The sequence below is a fragment of the Prionailurus bengalensis genome, chromosome C2 (assembly GCF_016509475.1).
Source record: "Prionailurus bengalensis isolate Pbe53 chromosome C2, Fcat_Pben_1.1_paternal_pri, whole genome shotgun sequence".
NCBI classification, from domain to species: domain Eukaryota; kingdom Metazoa; phylum Chordata; class Mammalia; order Carnivora; family Felidae; genus Prionailurus; species Prionailurus bengalensis.
In genome coordinates, this window is record NC_057350.1 from 8,154,038 (window position 1) to 8,177,934 (window position 23,897).

The following is a 23,897-nucleotide window of genomic DNA, read 5'->3' on the forward strand; positions in this document are numbered from 1 at the left end:
ATTCTCGTGGGGACAGGAGAACTAGCTATCTGATATGTTTGTGCAAAAAACTATATTGAGAGCCTAATGGAAGGTATGGGAAAACTCAGTCACGTGGACCTAGAAAACAAAGCAAGCGGAAATACAATTGTTAATTCCAGGAAAAACAAAACTATACAAGGAGGGAAATGTAATCATAGTATACAATATAGCTCCATAGTGAACTTACATAATCATAAATACCAAATGCTTAATGAAAAAAAAATGTAACTATAATGGGTAGATGGAAAGAGAAAAGTATTAAGGCAGGGTTAAAGTTAAATGTTCACCTACCTTAATAGAAAGTCAACAAATAATATCTAAAATTTTAAGCTAAATACAAAAACAGAGTCAAGGTTACCTACCTAACCTACTCAGCCTCCAACCTCTCCTTTCTTCCTTTGTAACAGAAGCGGTTTTCGTTCAAGACCCATGTGCACATCACCCCAGTTAGGCACGTGCTCAGGGGACGGTGTAGCCAGCTCCACGATGATGCCCAACTGGTCAAAGGTAACCCCATTTCCCTTTCTAGTGAGTGTTTCAGAAACAGTCATACAACCCAGACAAGTCTACCAAAGAGTTTCTGGGCAGTTTCCACATTCTTACACAGCTATAAGAAAGAGTTCTCTCCTCTTCCTGTGGACACTGTTGTGTCTGGATACAACTCCTCAAACTGCTGCAGCCACCTAATTAATCTGTGCATGGAGCCAGCGAGTGACTCGAGGGGGGGGGATGGAAAAACTGGGTCCCTGAAGACATTACTGTGCCACCAAATCAATTAGCCCTAGAGGCCATCCTACCTCTGGACTTCCAACTGAATCTAGTCTGAGTCCGGATCTCCGTACCAGCATCCAAAAGCATCCTGACTGGTACAATAAGCATATCAGAGAGGTAAATAGAAGAAACGAAGAGCTGAGGTAAAAGCTCGCCAACTAGTAGGCAGGGCACGCAGGGCCACGAATATTTCAGATGAGCCCAGATCCCGGAAAGACCTCGGGACCTAGACAGCCTCTTGTATTCTACCGTGCCCGTGTAGACCCTGAGGTGACAACGTTTGGGAAGACCTGCTCTACGGTGCAGGACTACTGAGGGGTGTGTCTGGGGACAACTTTTTTCATTAGAAACCTTTCATTAGTATTCAATTTGGATTATACGCATGTTACACTAAAAATTCCTTTTTTTATAACTTTTGTAAATGTTTCTTTTTGAGAGAGAGACAGAGCACGAGCAGGAGGGGGCAGAGAGAGAGGGAGACAGAGAATCTGAAGCAGGCTCCAGGCTCTGAGCTGTCCGCACAGAACCCAACGTGGGGCTTGAACCCACGAACCACAAGATCATGACCTGAGCCAAAGTCGGACACCCAACCTACTGAGCCACCCAGGCACCCCAAAACTGAAAATTCTGAAGAAAACTAATGCAGTAAGCCTAAAAGAGACTAATCTGATCTCTGGAGAGGTCATTAACAATAATGTAAAGAAAGAACTTAATTGAAGACTATTTCAGAAACAAAACTCAAGAGGGTTTGGTAATAAGAGTAAATTTAAAAGTGACAGGAGAGGAACCAAGACTACAAAAATGTTTCTTCTTTGGGGACAGAACTCTACTAGATCACCCGAAGTGAAAACATAAATTATTTTTTGTTATACATTACACTGGTTGGATTACACTAGCCGCTACCTACCAAACTCTCAAGTTTTACAAGTACAGCTGACTCTTGAACTACATGGTTTTAAACTCACGGGTCCACCTAAATGAGGATTTTTTTTCCAATAAATACACTGGAAAAATTTTTTGGAGATTTGTGACAATTTGAAAAAATTCACAGATGAACTGCAGAGCCGAGAACTACCAAAAAAATTAAGAAACACGTATTATTGTACCCAGTATATAGTACGTATAACATACAAAATATCTGTTCATCAACTATTTGTTATGGGTAAGGCTTCCAATCAACAGCAGGCTATTAGCAGTTAACTTCGAGGAGAGTCAAAAGGTTTATGTGGATTTTCGGGGTGCCTGGAATGGCTCAGTTGGTTGAGTGACTTCAGCTCAGGTCATGATCCTGCGGTTCATGAGTCCAAGCCCCACGTGGGGCTCGCAGCTGTCAGTGCAGAGCCCGCTTCAGATCCTCTGTGACCCTCTCTCTCCGCCCTTACCCCACCCCTCGCACTCAATAAATAAATAATTTTATATTATTATAATAAGTAATACATTTATATTATTATAATAGATACATCTCAATAAATAAAACATTTAAAAATAAATAAATCAGGTCTCTCTTTAAAAAAAGGTTTCTGTGGATTTTCAACTGCACAGGGGGGTTCAGCAACCCTAATCCCCACACTGTTCAGGGTCAACTGTAATTTAACTTGGGAAGCTGAGACACAGTATAAAAGAATACCAAAACGCCAACATTCAGCCATGTATTAAGGGCCAAGCAAGATTCTAGTCCTAGACACAAAATGCACACAAAATACACATGGTTTCTGCACTCATGAAATTAACCTAGTATCTGCTAACAGCACAGTCCACAGAAGCAAACACTGAATAATAACGCTGAGTGAGGGCTGAGCCTGGTTTGAATCCTACCTTACCAACCACTACGAAAAATTACTTCAACTCTAAGCCTAAATTTTATCATCCATTAAATAAAATACTACCTTACTAGGTTGTGGTAGGCGTATACTCACACAGTGTGCAGAGCACGCTTGAGAAAGACTGTCCTTCCGCATTACCGGGTGACAAGAGGGTTTGCTATAACATGCTAATGGGCATGGTGAAGCTTCAGGAAGGCAATTTTCTCCGAGCGGATTTCCTCCACACCACAGCATCTTGAGGACGGGTCTGCAGAGCACATTTACAGAGAAGAGAAGCTTCCTACCGTGTACTCTGCTTCGGATCCACCAGGAGTGATTTTTATTAAGTCTTCGTCCCTTAGGCCTCTTAGTTCTCTTGCGTTTTTTTGGGTTTTTTAACCACTAGTTAGTGTCCACTCTGGAAACCCTTACCATCAGTTTAAAGACTACTATGCTTCAGTCTCCCCATGCTAGCTAGTGGGCAGGGCACACAGGACCACGAATGTTTCTAACCACTTATCTTTTAGGCTGACCACTCCAGTACCTGCGAAAACAGAGTACGGTGACACTAAAAACGCCTTCTCAAAGCAACAACACATGCATTTTCACCTCATTCTTTCAGTCACTCAACAAACATTTATGGAGTCTTCTATGTGCCAAGCCCTGAAGACACAGCAGTGAACAGAACAGACCCAACCCTTGCTTTCAAGCAGCTTAGGCTAAAGAAAGCAGATGCTACATAAATAAATAACCTCACAGCTATAAAATTCAGGTGGAAAACGTGTGAAGCGATGAGAAGAAAAAGTTCACGGTATTTTAAACCTAACGTAGACAGGAGGTTAGAAGGAGTCAAAGAGGAATCAGAGAAGGCCTCCCTAAATATATGAGATCTAAACTGAGACAGAAGAGATGAGTAGGAGCTGGTAGGATAAAGTCCTGAGCACTTTATACGCATTCACTTACTCTTCACGATACTATGAATAGTAGAAACCTATTATCCCAATTCTATACAAAGGAAAACCGAGGCTCAGTTTACACAGCTAGGAAGAGACAGGGCTAAGATTCAAAGCCAGGTTTCTAGATCAGACTCCACGGAATGCACTCTTCACCACTAAACACTGGACAGACCCTAGCATGGCTCCTATGACACGGCCTCATGCTGTTCGCGGCCTCGTGGCATGGCCCGCTCCTTGACCCGGGGCCCGGGACCTTGCTTCTAACCAAGAGAATGCAGGAGAAGTGATAGGACGTCACTTCTGCAGGTATGATACATAAGAGTGTACATCTGTCTTGTGAAGAGATGACACTCTCCTTTACTGTCTTTGAGAAAGTGAAGTGGCCCTGTTGGAAAGGACCCTACGGCAAAAAACTAAGGGCAGATGCCTGCTAACAGTAACAAACTGAGACCCTCGTGCAATAGTAAACAAGAAACTGAATTCTACCAACGACCAAATGAGTCTCAAAGAGATCTTTCCCCAGTCATGCCTCACATGTTACCAGAGCCCCAGCCAACATCCTGACTGTAGCCCTGAGACCCTAAAGCAGAGGACCCAGCTAAATTGTACCCAGGCCTCACACCCCCAAAATCTATGAGATCATACCTGTATGTTTTAAGTTTCTAACACCGTGGAGAAACACTGTTACATACCAAAAAACAACTAAACGCTGTTGCATAATAAAGTTCGTCCATCATACCCCAGTGCTTTACTGAAATACTGATTTTCAACCACTCTTAACTACACATCCAGCCAAATTCAGGTAGCATTCACAATTGTTCTTTTCAAGCAAAACTCACGTATGAAGGTGTCGACGTTAACCATAATCTGACCCTACATTTCATAAAGCCATCTGAACTACCCTGTTTGCTAGTTCCATTATCTCTGTCATTTCTGTTTCTATTGAGTTTTCTCTTCTAGGTCTTCAAATTCATTAATCTTTTCTTTTGTAATGTCTAATCTGCCATTAATGCCATCCAATGTATTTTTCATCTCGCACATTACTTTTCACCTCTAAATGGTTTTATTTGGGTCTCTTTTTCACCTTTCCAGTCTCTACCTTTTTAAACATATGGGATACAGCTACAATAACTGCTTTAATGCCCTTGCCTGTCAATTCTAACACCTTTCAGTTCTGGGTTGGTTTCAAATGACTGATATCCTAACTATAAGCCAGGTGAACCTGCTTTTACACATATTTAGGAATTTCTGATTGGATGCTGGGCATTTTAAACTGTTAAGTATTAGGTTTTGTTACATTTCTTTAAAGAGTATTGGACTTTGCAGGCAATTACATTCCGTTCAGATTAGTTTGTGCCTTTCGAGGCTTGTTTTTAAACATTTTCCAGTGAGATCTAGAGAAGCCTTTATTTGAGGACCAATTTGGCCCCACTACTAAGACATGACCCTTCTGGAGTCTCAATGAACACAGCATTTAACAAGAACTTTTGTCTTCTGGCTACAAGGTACTCAAATTATTTCCCAGCCCTATGTGAGCTCTGAGAATGGTTCTGCTTACAGTTTTCCAGTGGATTTCTTCCCCAGGAACTGTTCCTTTATGAAACTGCACCCTACATGTGCACAGATTAATCTTCAATCAATCATTGAAGAGGACCACTAAGAAGACTTATGCTCTGCCCAGCTCCCTTCTCTCCAGAACCCTGCTCCTCAAAACAGAACCATTCTGCTGGAGCAGAACCCCAACTCCAATCTTTGCTTCCTGAACTCAGTGAGGCCAAAGGCTCTATTTGGGATCCCCCTCCCTGCACTGAGATCTGAAAATTACCTCCAAGAAGAAAGCTGGGCCATCAAAGGGCTCACCTCATTTGCTCCCCATCTGTCAGGGATTACAGTTCTGTACTGCCTGTTGTTCAATACCTGAAAATAGTTGTTTCATGTATTTTGTCCAGTTTCCTAGGTGGTTACGGAAGGTGGGTAAATTCAGAATGTACTGCCTCATAGTCAAAAACCCAAGTCACGACTCCTGACAATGATTTTAAAGTAAATGTTTTATAAGACACATCTCCTAAACCTACCCACACCCCGTTATCTATCACATTACCCCACCTTTATTTTTATCTTGGCATTTATCACTCTTTGCCATTGTTATTTGCTCTCTTGCTTTCTCTACTTTTCACAACAGAATTAAGCTCTGTGAGGGCAGGGATCTTGTCTATCTTGTCACTCCTGTATCCCCAATACCTAGAAGAGGCAAATTCAAATCAGCAAATTCATTAAATCAATAAGCAGCCTGCATGTAACTATTTCACTTAATATACACGAGCTGTTCCCACTAATAAATTCTAATCTAGATGCAAGTAACCCTGACCCTGGAGTTTCTTGGAATTGTCAATTACCTTAATTAGCATCATCGAAGTAAAGGTTCTTAGCTGCAAACAAAAGAAACTAACCCTGGCTTTGCTGAAACTGAAAAGGAAGTTATTAAAGCATATTAGGCAACTCACAGAAAACCCCAGGAGGGCCAGACTGGAAGGCTACATAATGAAGAACACCCAAAATTCAAACCACAGATCTGGTCCAGTGGAGACAACACAGGGTTCAGTCACTGCAACGAGTACAGACGCCAGTGACACCAGGAACCAAACGCTACAGCTGAATCTTTGTCGCTGCCCACCTCTGGGAAACAGGTGCAGCTGCCATCCCCTTGCACTGCGGGACACAGATTTTACAAGTGTCTGCTTCTGAAAATCACTAGCTTCTGAGGTAGTGGCCTGGAGGCCCCAGGTCACACGACCACGTCCCCACTCCAAAAGACGCAGAGAAAATGAGCAAATTTGGCTTTCAAAATTGAAGATTTCTACTTCCCCCCAACCCCTTAAGATAAAGAATTCCTCAAATATAGAAAGCGTTTAGGGGTGCCTGAGTGGCTCAGTCGCTTGAGCGTCTGACTTCAACTCAGGTCACGATCTCGCGGTTTGTGAGTCCGAGCCCCGCGTCGGGCTCTGGCCTAACGGCTCGGAGCCTGGAGCCTGCTTCGGATTCTGTGTCTCCCTCTCTCTCTGCCCCTCCCCTGCTCGTGCTCTGTCTCTATCTGTCTCAAAAATAAACCAAACATTAAAAAAAAAAATTGGGGCGCCTGGGTGGCGCAGTCGGTTGAGCGTCCGACTTCAGCCAGGTCACGATCTCGCGGTCCATGAGTTTGAGCCCCGCGTCGGGCTCTGGGCTGATGGCTCAGAGCCTGGAGCCTGTTTCTGATTCTGTGTCTCCCTCTCTCTCTGCCCCTCCCCCGTTCATGCTCTGTCTCTCTCTGTCCCAAAAATAAATAAACGTTGAAAAAAAAAAATTTTTTTTAAATAAATAAATAATAAAATAAAAAAAATTTTTTTAAAAAGCGTTTACACATTTTTGTTTATTATTGGAAAAAACGAATGAACCAGTAGCACAAGGCATCAATCCCAGTATACCAGAACTTGTATCTATTTCTTCAATTAATGGATTATAGAAGCTCTATGTTTCTCTCTCTTTTCTCTCTAAATGTTTAACTTTACGGCACTTACCCGTTCAACTAAGTTTTCTATTATCTGGAGGCAGCATATGCAATCTGCTATGATGATCCTTAAGCAAACTTACTTCCCTACATCTCAACCTTGTAGCTTATAAAACAGAGATACGACCAACCACCTTGTAGAGTGGCTGAGAATATTAAAATAACTAATAATGAATATGTACAGTGTCTGGCCCATAGCAGGCAATCAATTAATAATAGCTATTGTTACTATTATTATTGTTAAATAGCTTATTTTTTAAGAGAATAAATTCACTGATCGACATTAACTTTTTTAAAAAGCTACCAACACGCTGAAGATCTAAATTTCTATTTTACATGGTACCATAAATGTTCCCCCCTTTACCTCCTTCCTATGTTATCAGAGATAAAGCAACACATAGCTTGAAGGACTCTTAACATGTTGCCACCAAAAACAAGTTCAAGAAATAAACAAAAGGAGGGAGGGAAGGAGGAAGTGCTCATGCTGAACGTGTTTCCTTTACATTTCTCTCCAGGGAGCTCCTGACTACACTGAAAAGCCTCATGAGGGCAAGGACGTGTATGTCCGTGTCACTCACTCCCAAGGGCCTAGCATGGCACCAGGCACAGAGAGGAGAGCTTCAATAGCTACTGAATAATTCTGAATATGTTTTCCTAAATATTTACAACAGACCTGTCACTGAGAAAGGTTTCAGAACTATTTTAAACAAATCCCTTATAAACTTTGAAAAGCTCATTCACCTGGGGGCAACTAAGTGGCTCAGTCAGTTAAGCGTCCGACTTCGGCTCAGGTCGTGGTATCGCGGTTTGTGGGTTCAAGCCCCGCGTCGGGCTCTGTGCTGACAGCTTAGAGCCTGGAGCCTGCTTCAGATTCTGTGTCTCCCTCTCTCTCTCTGCCCCTCCCCTACTCATGCTCTGTCTCTCAACAATAAACAGATGTTAAAAAAAGATTTTTTTAAGGCTCATTCACCTGACAAGATCAACAGCTTCAATAATTTTCTAACTACGAAACTCATTCTTTAAAAAAAGAAAAAAAAAATCCATCCATACAATGAACTTTCCCTAATCATTTTCATCCTGTTGTCCAAACTTGAAAAAGTTAAAGCCAAAAAAGCATCCAAACAAATCACCGTCTCCGCTTTTCCGTCACTTTTTAGATGAAGTCAAAGCTAGCACTTACTTTAAATGTGAACCCGACATTGGCTACTGCAAATGCCAGATTGACATTCCAGAGATCACTGGAGAATGAACCTCACTCTGCTGGCTAGGAACCGTGAAGAGTATCCAGGCTGATTCCCTCCACAATTTTTAAAACCTCTCCAGATGAACACTAAGGGCTGTACCTATTTCAATCAACTACGAAAATGATGTGCTCCTTTAATAAAGAAGGCACAATCCAATACAGCATAGTCAAATAAACTTTAATAAAAAATAAAAAGGCACGATGTCTCTATTCCATATTCCGAACATCTGGCTTCTCACAAACAGTAGGTATTTCACAGGCATTGTTAAAGGAATCCAGGAGCAAATAATTCTTTTTCCTGGCTACATGGTTTTCCAGTCCTATCTTTAAGAAGACAGTTCTTGGGTCCTTGAGACCAAATAGTAAAGATCAAAACATGTAGTTCATTGATTCACTCAATAAATAAATGTTTACTTGGTGCTCAGTATGTGCCAAACGCTTGCCAATCCCAAAGAAGGGGGGAGGGGGCCAACCACTGTCCCTTCTCTCTGAAAGGCATTAGTCAACTAAGCACTAAAAAAAAATGATCAAGTGTAATAAGCACTATAGAGAAAAATACAGCAAGACAGGAGATATTAAAAACGAAGAGGTGGCAGGGGATGGGGGGCAGCTTTCCCTGACAAGGTGACATGTGAGCTGAAAGTGAAGGAGGAAATGGAGCGGACTTCAAGAAAGGGGAGGACTACCAGCCGAAGAAGGAGCACAAGCCCAGACGGGGTCCGGAGACCCGGAAGGTAAGACTGTGGAAGTGAGCTGGGGCCACACCATCCAGTTGCGGGGTCCTGTGACTAGCAGGAGTCCCAATGTACCATTAAAAAGCTGTTCTTGGGGCGCCTGGGTGGCTGAGTCGGTTAGGCAACCGACTTCAGCTCAGGTCATGATCTCACGGTCAGTGGGTTCGAGCCCCACATCAGGCTCTGTGCTGACAGCTCAGAGCCTGGAGCTTGCTCGCTCGCTCGCTCTCTCTCTCTCTCTCTCTCTCTCCTCCCCCTGCCCTTGTGTTCTATGAAAAATAAACAGACGTTAAAAAAACAAAGTCGTTTCTTGCTCATCATTTGCTCAGATCACTCTTTCGTTCCTGCCCATGCTATTGAACTTTCCTTTTTTTCTCGACTCTCCCTCCATGCCTGCATCCTTTCTGTGTCTGGATCTTCGTCTTACTCAGCAAGAAGCCTTCCTCCAAGCGGTCTCTCCTGAATCCTCAGGCTCCTGTCTTCAATTTCTTCCCTCTGCATAGCTGACTGGAATACTGCTGAGTAACCGCGGGCCTTCGGGCCAATTCTTAGGTAAATTCACCTAGCTTTCCTGATGTTTTGAACTGTACCATAGAACCATTACAGGGAAGTTGAAAAGGTGAGATTAGATAATAGTACGCTCAAATGAGATCCTAAAAATTTCCTACCACTGCTACTTTGAAAAAACTTTTACAAAATCTTTTGTACCACGGAAGTAATGTCATTCAGTAATGAATGTGTTTGATGTAAAGATGAAGTTAAAAAAAAAAAAACAAAAAACACTGAGATGACAGTTGTTCTTTTCAAGGAGAAATGATCAAATCGGAACAAATTTTTCAGCACACAGAATTCCTCTTAAGGACTAGAGTCCTATTTATATTCAAATAAACTTTAACTCAAAGTTAACTGCCAAAAGAACTCTAAAATGAGACCAAAAAATTGACCTTCAAAAGGCAACACCAAAATCACTCAATTTCATGGACTCTGTGTTCCCTTTAATGAAGATTCATGTCTACCCTAGACTAAGTCCATGAGCCTACTCTAGAGATCCCAAAAGATCTCCCACCAGATCCTGATTCCCATCAGGACACCCACAGTAGGCTTTGCTGTAGCACTGACGCCCAGGCCCCAGTTCCACGTATGGCACCAGGAGGTACTCCATAAATAATCCCAAACACCTCACGAGATAAATACATTTTAGATTATTGGTATCCTGATAAGGATACACGTGAAAAGAAAGAGAAGATGAGACTTTTCAGGAAAACACAAAGACACTCTGTCACGTGTTCAGCTACTCTATACTTCGCAAACCACGTATTACGATACAACCTTTTCCTTTCCAGAGTCACACCTTCTAGCATTGCCTTCTCCCACTGCCCTATTTTTAAGCTCATCTTTAATGGTGCTACAAATGATTTCCAGCTGCCTTTAATGGAAGCCTGACTACACTAATAATTCCATCGTCTGTTCCTTGACAGTTCCTTCAGGCCTTCGGGAGGAAACGTTCTCAACCGTCCCGCTAAACCAATCATCCCGGTACCGTACTGCTACCTAAGTTCAATTCTCTCCTTTCTATCGCCACAAATTTGGCCACGCTGCTGTTTGAACACAGTGATATTCACTTGTCCTGCTGAAAAGTAAATAACTGAGAATTTTCAAGGCGCTCCAAACTTGGCTCTCCCATCTGACTTGTACCTTTTACCTCTTCGTATTCCTCCAAGCCTATACACCTAGAACGAGCTACCTTCCAGGCAGGCCCTGCTTCTCTCACTGTCATCTCCCTAACCCAGACCCATCATCACTGCCCTGTGGAAACTCCTTCAATTGCCCCAAATCAAATGCCTCACAATCTGTAAGACCCATCACTGTCATTTCTCAGTGCAACCGTCCCTATCCCTCCTCCAGGATCTCTCTCTCTCTCTCTCTCTCTCACACTCTCTCTCTCTCACACACACACACACACACACACACACACACACACACACTGATACTCGGGGCTCACGAATCTGTCATTCTCCAGAGTCACCCCTCACTTCCCCTGCTACCACAGGTCACCCACAGGACAGCCCCCAGCAGACTGCCACTGCCCCAGGTTCCACCAAGACTCAGTCCCTCCTCCTCAAGGCTCACTCAAACCCCCAGAATCCTTACTTCTCTACATTCTTCCAGTCCTTCACGTGTCAACTCCTCTCCGCGTCAGCAGCCGTGGTCTCTACTATGATAATGGTGCCTGCACCCAACAGCTATGTCAACACTAACAGCACAGGTAACCAAATCTCACCCACCTCTGTAGTCAGAGCTCCTACCACCACGATGCGCAGGCCTCACACAGAGGCCAGCCAAACGTTTACTCAAATGATGAGGAACAAGAATCCCCTTGCACAATTTATCAAAGCATTTACAATTACAAGCATCTACAGGTTATCAAAACATCCATTTTTCATTCAACAGAACAAAGAAATGCAGGAAAATCAGAAAATATTTTTAATTATGTATCTGACAGAGAATAAGTATTTCGTTTTTTAAAGTACAAAACTCCGAGTACAACTTAAGATGTTCAAACTCACTCATAATTAAAGAAATGCAAATCCAAACAACTGAACATCATTACTCACCTATTAAACTGACAAAGATTTAAAATTCTGACGACACCAGTATTGGTGAGATCTGGAAAACTGAACTCTCAGACCCAGCTCATGAAGTAGAAATTGGTGCTACTTTTGAGAAGACACTTTCGCAAGACATATTCAAATGTGCATATACTTGGTGAACCAGTAATTTCCCTTTGAAATATGTAATCTAGGGCTAGTGTTCTAGAGAACACAGTTATAGGCACAAGGATGTATACTGGAACACTTTAAAACAAAAATACAAGAACAATTCAAATGTTCTTTAATAGAGATTGAGTAAATTGGGGTACATCCATAACACGGAATACTCCCTAACCATTTAAAAACAACAAGCAAATATCATATAGCCGATAGGGAAATACGGCCCAAAGAGATCAAGACACTTAAGATGCAAATCTGTGTGTCTGGCACGATCCCATTCGCTCTTAACTGCAGACACTATACACACACACACACACACACACACACACACACACACATCCATCACAATGTCTGTGGACTTTAAAAAATAAATAGGATCAAGGGTGCCTGGCTGGCTCAGTCGGTGGAGTACACAACTCTTGATCTTGGGACTCGTGAGTTCAAGTCCCACACTGGAGGCAGAATTTCCTTAAAAAATACTAAATTTTAAAAAATAACAGGATCACACTGAACATACAGCTTTGTAACACACACATATAATAAACGTTTAATGTACATATATACAGTTGCACCTACATGCACAGGACATTTCTGGTAGGAAAACAACTATGACCTACGGAGCGTGAGGTGGGGGGGGGGGGGTGATAAGGCACCATTCTATAGGGCTTGAACTTTTTCTTTTTTTTTTTTTTATATCATGAGGACATTATTACTTGGTGATCTTTAGGAACTAAAATTCCCTAGGTCATCAGAACGATTCCTGTATGTTTGACATGGTATAAGACTGCTCCAAAGGAATGATGAACGCTAATTTAAAAAAAAAGCCTTCTACTCCCAATCAAGCAATCAAGTGGTCTTCCTCAAAATTATCCAGTTTCATGACCAACACTCTTAGTGATAGGAGGCCAGCAGTCAGTCTAATACCACCAACCTCTGGCCACCAGAAAAGCCTCCCGCAACCTTTCCAGGACTTTACCACAAGCTGACACTTTTCAAAGACATGCCCTTCATTCTCCTCCGGCAAGGGCACACGTGCCCTGTTCTTCCCCCCACCCTTCCCACAAAGCTCTCTCATTAGTACAGGTGCTCATCTCCAATTTTTAAAATGACAGCCAGCTAATTCATAAGAATAAAGTGTTAACTTGATATACAGATAAAGCACATTCCTCTGGGAATATTTCCATCTTACATTAGGGAATCCAGCTCTTCGCTTCATCTAAAAGAATGAATCTGACAGTGAGAACTGCAGATTTTGAAAAAGAAAGTAAGAACGGGGACAAGACCTACTTGGTTCCTTCTCCTCGTGCCTGGCAGGCACCTACCTACCATCTCCCCTCACGCTGCCCGTCCACGACCCTGTCCACTACAGCGCTGAGAGTAACGACACCTTATTCAAAACCTCAACTTCCCACCTTTAAATATTCATCTGACTACCTCTATTTGTTAAAAGGACAATTAAGTGATCCAACCATTCACTACCAATGAGCTCACACATAAAAAAAACTATTTGAGAATGACCCATATCCCTATAAAATCCCAATGCAGTTGGTATTTCGTCCTCTCTTGCGTTTGTATGAAGAACAAAGAAACAGGAGTCGGGAAAACATACACCAGCCCTGGAGACCAGCCTATTCTGGGGCACTGGTTAGTCATTTAGCTTCTTTACATCCATTTCCTTCCCTAAAATGAAGAAAATGAACTCTATGAATGTTTCTCAAAATGTTTCTAATGTACTAGGATTACCTGGAGTCCTAATTAAGAAAGTAGACTCCTGCAGCGCCTGGGTGCCTCCGTCCATTAAGCTTCTGAATCTTGATTTTGGCTTGATTTTGGCTCAGGTCATGATCTCACGGTTCGGTTCGTGGGATCAAGCCCCGCATCTGGCTCCACGCTGACAGTGCGGAACCTGTTTAGGATTCTCTCTCCCTCTCTCTCTCTCTGCCCCTCCTGTGCACACTCACTCTAAGAATAAATTCAAAAGAAAGAGAAGAGAAGAGAAGAGAAGAGAAGAGAAGAGAAGAGAAGAGAAGAGAAGAGAAAGAAAAGAAAAGAAAAGAAAAGAAAAGAAAAGAAAAGAAAAGAAAAGAAAAGAAAAGAAAAGTTGGGGCGCCTGGGTGGCGCAGTCGGTTGAGCGTCCGACTTCGGCCAGGTCACGATCTCGCGGTCCGTGAGTTCGAGCCCCGCGTCGGGCTCTGGGCTGATGGCTCGGAGCCTGGAGCCTGTTTCCGATTCTGTGTCTCCCTCTCTCTCTGCCCCTCCCCCGTTCATGCTCTGTCTCTCTCTGTCCCAAAAATAAATAAACGTTGAAAAGAAAAAAAAAGAAAAGAAAAGAAAAGAAAAGAAAAGGAAAAAGAAAGAAAGAAAAAGAAAGAGAGAAAGAGAAAGTCAATTCCAGAGCATCATCCCAAACCTATAGAAAGAGAAGTATCTGAGCTTGGGAAATCTCACAACTCTGAGAAGTTCTCCAGAAGCCTGTTTGAGAACCATTAGTTTCTCAGGTCTCCACTAGATCAAATAATAACACTCTCTAGTTCAAAGGAATCCTAGACTCTCTTTGTTCAAACCCACAGAAACCTAAGAGGAACATACTTGGATAGTAAACTTCTTTCTAAACATCACTGCTATCATCCTTACAACTTCAGGGGCTCAAACATTTACTGAAAACCTGACAAGACACAGGTGTTATTCCAGAACTGTCTGCTGAGAGTATGAGTATGAAAACATACCATAAGAATACCTACTAGGAAACTATGAAAATAAAACTCAAAAGCTGGGACTCCAAATACTGGTTACATAAAATACAGTCACAGCAATCAAGAACCATGTTTCTATTAGAAAACAGCGTCAGTAAAATAACGTGCCAAAATTCCTTCACTACTAAAAGTTTAGCTACGTGTTTTCTAATCTGACCATATATGCGTATATTGCAGATACTAAATAGTGATCTATTTAAATGTGCACACCACAGTTCAAAAGATTAATGACCAAATATGGAAAGTAAGTCTTATTAATTAGTGCAGTAAGTTGTCTTTTCAAGGTTTATTTCTGTATGTTTCTTCCAAAACATTTCAAGGTGTGACAGGAAATGCCTCATAATCCCCCCCCCCCCCACCATTCTCTTCTTCAGTAGAAACAGATTTTCAACCAACCAGCTACCCTACCCTGCCAGAGACCACATATCCCAGCCTCCTTTGCAGCTAGCCACCTGACCCAGTCTGGACCAACAGATGTGAACAAAAGTCACGTATGCAACTTCCAGGTTTGTCTTCAAAAGGAGATGTGCTTTCCCCACATCTGTTCCTAGATGGTGGATATGGTGGGGAACGGTCTTCTACCATACAGAAAGTGGGGTTTCCCTAAGCACAGGGAAGGGACCAAGGTCCCCTCTACCATGGAGCCACCACATTAGCCTTAAAATTACTTCCAGGAGAGAGAAATAAACTTCTTGTTTAAGCTACTGTATTTAATCAGAACAAAGGCCCAATCTTGTATTCTAATTAATGCATATAGAAAGTTTAAGTGTATAACAAATATTAATAACTTCTTACTAATTCAGTAAAGCTGAAACTCTAATTATAAATTCTTGGGTAACCCCACCACTGAAATTATTGCTACTGTACCAACTTATGTCTAAATGGCATTTTACACTTTTGCAAAGCACCTCGTTACAGTATCTCATTCCACAGTCTCAAACTCCTGGGCAGGGCGGCTGGTGCTGTGCACGTCTGGCATATAAAACACCCGAGCCCAGAGAAGCTACTCTGCCCAAGACTGCACAATTATGGAGCGGTACTAGGACAGGACTCGGCAGATAGGTTCCTCATTCCATCCTCTATACACATATACATCTACCTCTGCTGTACTGGAAGGGTGATCAAAGAACTATTCCTGTCCAGGTGGATGTTACCATCTAATGGAGAGAAGAGACAGACGTTATGTAAGTAGAACTGTGAATATATACGAATAATCGTACAGCTATCTGCAATAAGAGCTATTAAAAAAAAAAAAGCAGAGTCCTATAAGAACACACAGCCAAAGAACCCTACCTAGACTGGGGTTTGGGGGAAAGCCTCTCTGAAGAAGTAGCATTTATCCTGGGACCATAACCATGAGTATGAATGCAGGAGGAAAAAGAGGGAGAAGCGAGAGGAGAAAGCTATTAAGAAATGTGCAGGTGCTGCCCCAACCTTCACAAGAGCCCTGTGAGAAGTATCACAAACCCCGTGTTACAGAGGAAGAAACCAATGCTTACGTAGCAAAGTCACACGGCCAGTGAGTGGCAGGACCTGCTGAGATTCCGGATCTGCCTGACTCTGGAGCCTCTGCCCAGCACCATCTCACAGGCCTGTACTCTGTCCACAGGACCACGCTGTCCCAATGGCCATCTGTAACTAGACATTATGCGCATTTTGGACGGGTGTCAGATGCAAACCCTAACCACAAATATCCATAAAACTTAAAAAAGAAAAATCAACTCTTGTCACTGGAAATTTGATATACTTAGAAAAATTACAGGGTTACTTAATGAACAGGGATGTTATGTAAAATAAAAGGGATGCTGAAAACCAGATTTGTTCCATGTTAAACCAGATCCCTAAGCTCCTCCCCACTGATTTACACAAGCATTTTAATTATGGGAACAGAAAATTCATAACAATTCTGAAGTAAAAATACATTTTAAGCTATCGTGCAGTATTACATACGAGCATATATCCCTCAAGCAAAAGGTAAGTACCTTGTCAAAACTTTAATGGTACTATAAATTTTTCAAAATCTCCTTCTAGGGGCACCTGGGTGGCTCAGTTAAGCATCTGACTTCAGCTGAGGTCTTAATCTCAGTTTGGGAGTTCAAGCCCAGCACTGGGCTCTGTGCCGACAGCTCAGCACCTGGACGCTGCTTCAGGTTCTATGTCTCCCTCTCTGTCTGCTCCCCTCCCCCCCTTAAGCTCTGTATGTCTCTCTTTCTCCAAAACTGAATAAACATTTATAAAGATTTTTTAAGGGACACCTGGGTGGCTCAGTCAGTTAAGCATCTGCCTTCAGCTCAGGTCATAGGCTCAGGTCATGATCTCACCATTCGTGAGTTTGAGCCCTGCGTCGGGCTCTGAGCTGACAGCTCTGAGCCTGGGGCCTGCTTTGGATTCTGTGTGTGTGTGTGTGTGTGTGTGTGTGTCTCTCTCTCTCTGCCCCTCCCCTGTTCCTGCTCTGTCCCTGTCTCTCCAAACCTGAATAAAAGTTAAAAAGGAAAAAAAAAAAAAAAAAAGATTTTTTAATAAAGTAAAAATAAAATAAAATAAAATAAAATAAAGTAAAATAAAACAAAATAAAACAAAACAAAAATCCCCTTCTAGAACAGAGGTGCATAGCTCTGGTAGAAAAATCAACTGTCAAAAATCCCAAAAGTGGTTCTACATTAGCACAAAGTATGCCCACCAGGAACCACATCACTTTAGACATTCAACATACTGTAAGTTATTATCTCCAAAAGAAAATTTTAACTCGTTATACAATTCTGAAAGGATTTCAAAGCAAAAGCTTAACTTCTGAAAAATGTTCAGCTGGCCTATATAATGCAATACTCCCAAACCATGTTCTTTCCATACACTAAAAAATGAAACTCAGGCTGCCTGTAGCCACTAAGTTAGGAACACAACTTGTCTTTAATTACCTAATACGAATCTTTGATTAATTATTTTCTCCTGTGAAGCCAACATTTCATTTTCACATAACCAACGATAAACTTCACAGCTCCAGCTTAACACTGCAGGCAAGATTTCAAAAAATTTATTCATTTAGGGGCAACTGAGAAGTTTTAGATAACCTGAAATAATTTGACGATTCTTTTCCAAGTAATTAAACAAAAACTTTAGCCTCCCAAAATTTTTACTCAAAAACTGTATAAGCTGTGGTTAGGAATTACCACAATTTCTCTAGCCATCAAAACACTGACCAACGGTGAAGATAATACACGGTAAGAAGTCTTTTAAAAGGCATAGGGGTACCTGGGTGGCTCATTCAGTTAGGCATCTGACTTCAGCTCAGGTCATGATCTCAAAGTTCATGAGTTTGAGCCCTGTGTCCATCTCTGTGCTGACAGCTCAGAGCCTGGAGCCTGCTTCAGATCCTGTGTCTCCCTCTCTCTCTGTTGCCCCCCGACCCACTCATGTTTTGTCTCTGTCTCCCAAAAATAAATAAATGTTCAAAAAAAATTTTTTTAAAGGCATAATCACCATGTATACTCAAGTCCCACAATACCTTGACAAGGCCAACTGTGTTAGCACCAAGATTCAGGTGACCATGTTTGGTAACTTCAAGTAATATTTTTACTCGTAAATAGAAAACAGGTATACCTACCAAAACACTCAACAGAAAGTAGAGATTCTTAGCTCATAGCTGGAATTACTGATAAGGAATACAACAAAATTGTAAGAGCAATAAAATTCTGTGTAAGTGCTAAGTTCTTTATAAAGACTCTTCCTGGAAGTTTCTGCGTTTTGCTGGGTTCAAATGTTTCATTTTTTTTCTTGGGGCAATGAGAGAAATTGCTTGGGGGTGTGGGCGTAGGAAATGTGAAAGTTCTCTGAAGTGAGAGAGAAGCTAATTCTGAAGCAAAAAGATTGACACCTTTATCACAAATACAAAGAAAGTCAAAAATGAAGACTCCTATTAAACTTACTTTTACTAAGCAATTCCCTTTGCACTCATAATAAAGTTACTTCTATCCAAATTTTCTTCCCCAAACAAGATACTTACCAACCATAAACACACATGTAAAAACATCCCTAGTAATCTAAGTAGCTAAGCTGTTATTTAAAAAAAAAAAAAGAAGTTTTCAAGTAGTACCCAAAATTCGATACAAATTAGCATATTCGTTTTTTTGCATATTAGTTTCAAAACAAAATGCAAGCCAATGGTCGTTCTGTAACTGCTGTTGTAAGTTGTCTTTGACTTTGCTTTGGCAGATAAATATTCACAGCACCATAAAAACCTATGTATGTAAATTCTTTAAATACCAGTTCCCTAACCACCCCCCCAATCTTTAAGTCATCAACACAATAACTCTCCATAAACTGAAACCCACAGGACAGTCATGTGACAATATTCTAGGAGGTAAAAATATACTAACCAAGGATCTTTTTTTTTTTTTTTACTATACACATTCCCAAACAAGACACTGCATTAAAATGGAGTATTTTCATTTATTTTGAACATCAGTTCCCCTAAAAGACTGGACTAACGGGTTAATTTTTGAATCCCAACACACAGTAATTCTGTGTATCTCTTAAGTTTCTAATAAGTCCCACCAAAATGTCTTTAAAACATGTTTAAGAATCTTATACCCAAATTCCTTATAACAAAGATCCCACCAGCTCATCTGGTCCACTTCCCATCCCCTACCAATAATGACCATCCATTCATTCAAGTCTATTCCTTCAAATCATAATCATTTTTAGATTTTAAAGTGTGCCTGCTACCTTACACAGAGGTGACTCTAGAATAATGACTTTCTGAGCTTATGCCTCTTATGAACTTTTTATACTGTTTTACAACAGAACTTGGTACACATGTTAACAGGAGTCCTTAACTTTCTGATAAGGTTGGAAGTGTAAGTGAATTTGGACAGCCAACACAAGCACCGGGGCTATTTCAAGACGAATCTTCCAAAAGCACTGGGGTACTTTAAGTGTAAGTCATGTGTATATTAAAAATCTTAACTGTAACCGAGTAAACTTTTCTCTTAACTGCTGTTTCTTTGAAACTATCTTCTAGTCTCACATTTAGTCTGTCTGAAGATAATTATTTCTCTCAAGGTAACTAAACAATCAAGACATGACAAATTTAGGAAAACAAAACCTAAAGGTAATTCCACTGAATTATTAGAACTCCCCCAAATCAAATTAAATATATCCATTCTTAAACATTTTGTGTATGTAAGGTACAAGAGGTCATACAGGAAATCTATTCAAAGATTTAAAAATTCCTAAAAATAACTTTACACAAAACTTTCTCATGACTCATCAATACTGAAGTGATGCCTACAGTTAAAATTAAGTGTGAAGAACAAAACGCACCAAAAAAATATTTCTTAATTCCTTCCATTCAAGAACTGCCTACATAGTTGGGGTTTTTTTTGGGGGGGGGGGGGGGGAGGGAAGATCTGACAAGTTTCTTTAAGAGGGTCTCCTTTCAATCTTTCCACTTCCGCAAAGACAAAGTTAATTCCATGCTCAACACTGCCAGGGGCACAATCTCTGGGTTAGAACCCTGAGTCATTACACACAGATCGCTCCAAAATTTGCCAGTGTTTATAATAATCGGTTATAACCTAGTGATTATGAGCCCAGGCTGCCTACAGACTCCTGGCTCCTGGAGTCCCAGCTGTATGACCTTGGATGAGTCACAGCTCAGTTTCCTCATCTGTGAAATGGGTTAACAGTTCCTACCGGTAGGAAAAGCAAGTTCATACATGCAAAACCCCGACAATACTGCCTGGTACCCTTCGTCCTAATCTTTAAAAAATGCGTGTGAAAACAATGCCATCCGGTGTATTTTCTAGCAACTTGGGCGGAATTCAAAAACCAAACGGTGCTGGCATTCAAGTGCGGCACCTAGATTACGAGGACCATATAATCTAGTGCTGGACGAAAAGCAGAGCCCATTAGCCAGAATCACTCACTAATTTTGCCATTTTTAACTATTTCAGACTAGGGAGGGGCCTTTCGAGAGGTATTAAGAAATTCGGCAGCTTTGGTGGATCCAAACGAGAGCGGGTTTGTGCCTGTAAATAGACTTGTGAAGTTTTGCTGCAATAGCCAGGTATCAATTATAATTTACGCATTCTCAACCACCAACTCCTCCGGCTGCTAAACAGGTCATTACTCCACCTCGAGTGGCCGGGATCACTTGCACTCACTGCACAACTTCGGAGCACGCCGAGTGCCCTCGCTCCGGCACACACCCCAAGGGCCGCTGAGGGACCCGGCTCCCGACCTTCCCCGGCGCCTCGCCCAGCAGCCAGCCCCATTTTCTTAACCCGTGCATTGTCCTTGCGGAGAACCCCGGCGGATCCCACACTGGTGGGGACCGAGAGGAGGGACGAGGGAGGAGCTGGGGGAAGAGGATGAGGAGGAAGAGGAGGAGGAGGAGGAGGAGGAGGAAGACAACCTCCTCCCCTCCGCTCGGGCGACCAGTGAAGGTCTGGCGCTTTCTCCGGCCCCCAGGCCCCGGCTCCCGGGAGGCCGTGGCCCCTGCTCCCACCCTCCGCCAACTTTCCCTCCGCTCGCACCCGCCTCTCCTCCGGGACCGGGCCTGTCGGGCTCCCTCCCCCGGCGGCCGGCCCCGGGCCGCGGCGCCTCCTCCTAAAATGGCAGGTCCCTCCCTCCGCCCGGCCGGCCTCGGCGCGGGCCCGGCTGCAGGCCGCGGGGGGAGCCGGGCGCCGGGCCGGGCGGGGCCGCGGCCGGGCCGGACACTCACCGGGACGATGGCGGGGCGCTCGCGCCGCTCCCTCCGGTGAGTCTCAGCCTCGGGCTCCCGCCGCTGCGCTCCCGCCGCGGCCTCCGCAGCCAGCGCCGCCCCGGCCGCTTCTCTCCGCCCCCGGCGCTCCCGGCTCCGCGGCCGAGCCGCAGCCTTCTCAGTCTCTCTCCGGCTCCGCGGTTCCAGCGGCGCCCGGGGCCGGGGAGGCGACAGCCCCCTCCCCGGCAAATACCGCAGTCCCCGGACCCCGACTCCCGGCGGCGGGGCCGCGCGGCCCGGCGCGGCGCGGAGGGCGGCGGCGGCGAGGCCGGGCGCCGAGTCGCGGCCGCTCCCGGCGGCTTCTTCCCGAGGAGGATTTTGTAAATCTCACAAAATGGCGCGCGCTCCAAACCTGCGCAGCGAGAAGCGCCGGGGCCCGAGCGGCGGCGGCGGCGGCGGCGGCGGCTCCTCCGCCAGGAGAGCCCGAACCGCCCGCCCCCGAGTCCCCGCACAGACAGACAGACACACACACACACTCACACACACACACACGCACGCACACTCGCCCTCGCACACGCTCACTCACACACACTCTCACACTCACACCGGTCCCGCCCGCTCGCCGGCGGCGGCAGCGGCACCAACAGCAGCAGCAGGAACAGCAGCAGCAGAAGCGGCGGCGGCGGCGGCGGCGCCCGCACCCCCCGCTCGAGGTGTCCGCTCCCAGAGCCCGACCTGGGCCGCGATCAGCAGCAGCGACGGCAGCAGTCTCCCCGAATCCCCCCGCCGCTCTTGCCGCCGCCACCCCCGCCTCACTCCAATGGGGCTTTTTATTATTATTCGGGCGGGAAGCGAAAGGGTTTAAAAAAAAACCAACCAACAAAATGGCGACGGACCGACCCGGTCGCTATAGCAACTGTCAATCAAAACGCAAAACCCCGGCTGACGTGCTGACGTCCTCCTCCCGCCCCCCGGCCCCAAGCCGGCGGGCGGGGCCTGTTGCTCGGGCAACGGCAGATTCCGTTCCCTCCTTTCCCTCTCCCCCTATGTCCCCAACCAACCACCCAACCCCCTCAGGTCACGTGAAGGATAAATTCGGAGCTCGGGCCCGCTACGAGTGTCAGAGGAGGGCGCGTGATTCGCTCGGGGGAGGGGAGAGGAGGGGGACGGCCGGGCCGAGGGAGGGAAGGGAAGCGAAGGGGGGCGAGGCGGCGGCCCAGCCTGTGCGCGAGCGCCCGCCGCCTCCCCGGCCTCCTGGCCGCGCCCCGCCCCGCGCCCGCGCCCGCGCCCGCGCCCGCGCCCGCGCCCGCGCCCGCGCCGACTGCGGCCCGGGGAGCGCGCGCGGCCTCCGCGCCGCCGCCCCCGGAACCCCGCGCTTCCGCGTCGTGCGCCCGCAGCCCCGCCCGCGCCGAGGGGGAGGGGGCCGGGCTCTGCGGCCGCGCGGGGACCCGGGAAGCCCACCCCCTGGCGCCCGGGCCCGGGGCTCTCACCTTCATCCCCGGGGAGCGCGCCGGCCGCGGGAGGGCGGCCCGGGTGCGCACGGCCGCGCGTTTCAACTGTTCTTCGAAGGGTTCGCGTGCCCCCCTCGCCGGAAAATGCCCACGGAGGCCGCGGCGGGGGTGGGGAAGAGGCCGCCTCCGCGTTTCAGACATCTCAGGAATTCCGGACGCTTCGCCCGAATCCGGGATGCCCCTGCGGCTGACACCTTGATTAAATCCTGCCTCTCGATTTTTGCGGCAACCAGTGCCAACGATCAGATATTATGCACGGAGCCATCATAAAAACTTTTTTAGGCTGTGCACGCTCTCCCAGGCTTTCCCACCTATTCCAAACCCCTCCCCACCTTTCTGGGCGCAGCCTTTCCTTCTGGAACGGAATGCCCCCAACATTCATCCTCTTGAGCTATTACTGTATCCTGGTTGCCCAACTCCCTGTTTTCCTCTTTGATGCACCATCTCCGCTTCCCGATTCTTTTCGCCCACCTCTCTTCATTAATATTCTGGCTTCCGTGCGTTTTTATTTTATATACCCCTTCCGCCTGGCTAAATATCGCTAGGTGTGCTTCCCAGGCATTAAAATCTAGATATGCTAGTAGCCATGCTGTGCTGGCTACATTGTAAGCAGTAGACAGCCACTGGCTAAAAATTATATTCTGTACCAATGCTAATAAAATGGCACTGAAAAATGTTACGCTAAAAAGGATGATATAGGTGTTATTTTACACCAAGTCACAAATTTATTGATTTCTAAGCTTATTTTCCCATCATATAATAGTGTTCCAGTTTTTTTTAAGCTGTTCACAAATACATTAGCAACAGATATGAATGATCTTGTTAGTGTACAGAAAGGCCCCATAATAAGTACTGGTCTCTATCCTATGTGACTCAAGGAAAGATACTTGCTTTAAATGATTTACAACAAACGTTTCCCTCCTACACTTACCAGAACATTGGTATAAGGCAACAATTCAAATTAGCCAGGCCCTGAAAAAAATCAGACTAAACCTGAACTAAATTAGCTAAAAAGTAGTCAGGCAAATAGCTTACTTCAGACTGATTCTCCGTGTTACCAAAAGTTCACTTGGGGGGCACCTGGGTGG

The 23,897-nt window shown here is 44.6% G+C and overlaps 1 protein-coding gene across 5 annotated transcripts in view; it reads right to left on the minus strand.

Annotated features, from left to right (window-relative positions):
- DYRK1A (dual specificity tyrosine phosphorylation regulated kinase 1A) overlaps positions 1 to 23,149 on the minus strand; it is a 150,462-nt gene extending 127,313 nt beyond the window's left edge. For 2 of the 5 annotated variants that reach the window (XM_043593607.1, XM_043593603.1), the window contains exon 1: positions 21,320 to 22,070. The gene's annotated coding sequence lies outside the window, so the exon portion shown is untranslated. Of the gene's footprint in view, positions 1 to 21,319; positions 22,071 to 22,788 lie in introns of those variants that run through there. The other 3 variants (XM_043593604.1, XM_043593606.1, XM_043593605.1) reach the window with 3 other exon arrangements.
- Positions 23,150 to 23,897: the final 748 nt, after the last annotated feature.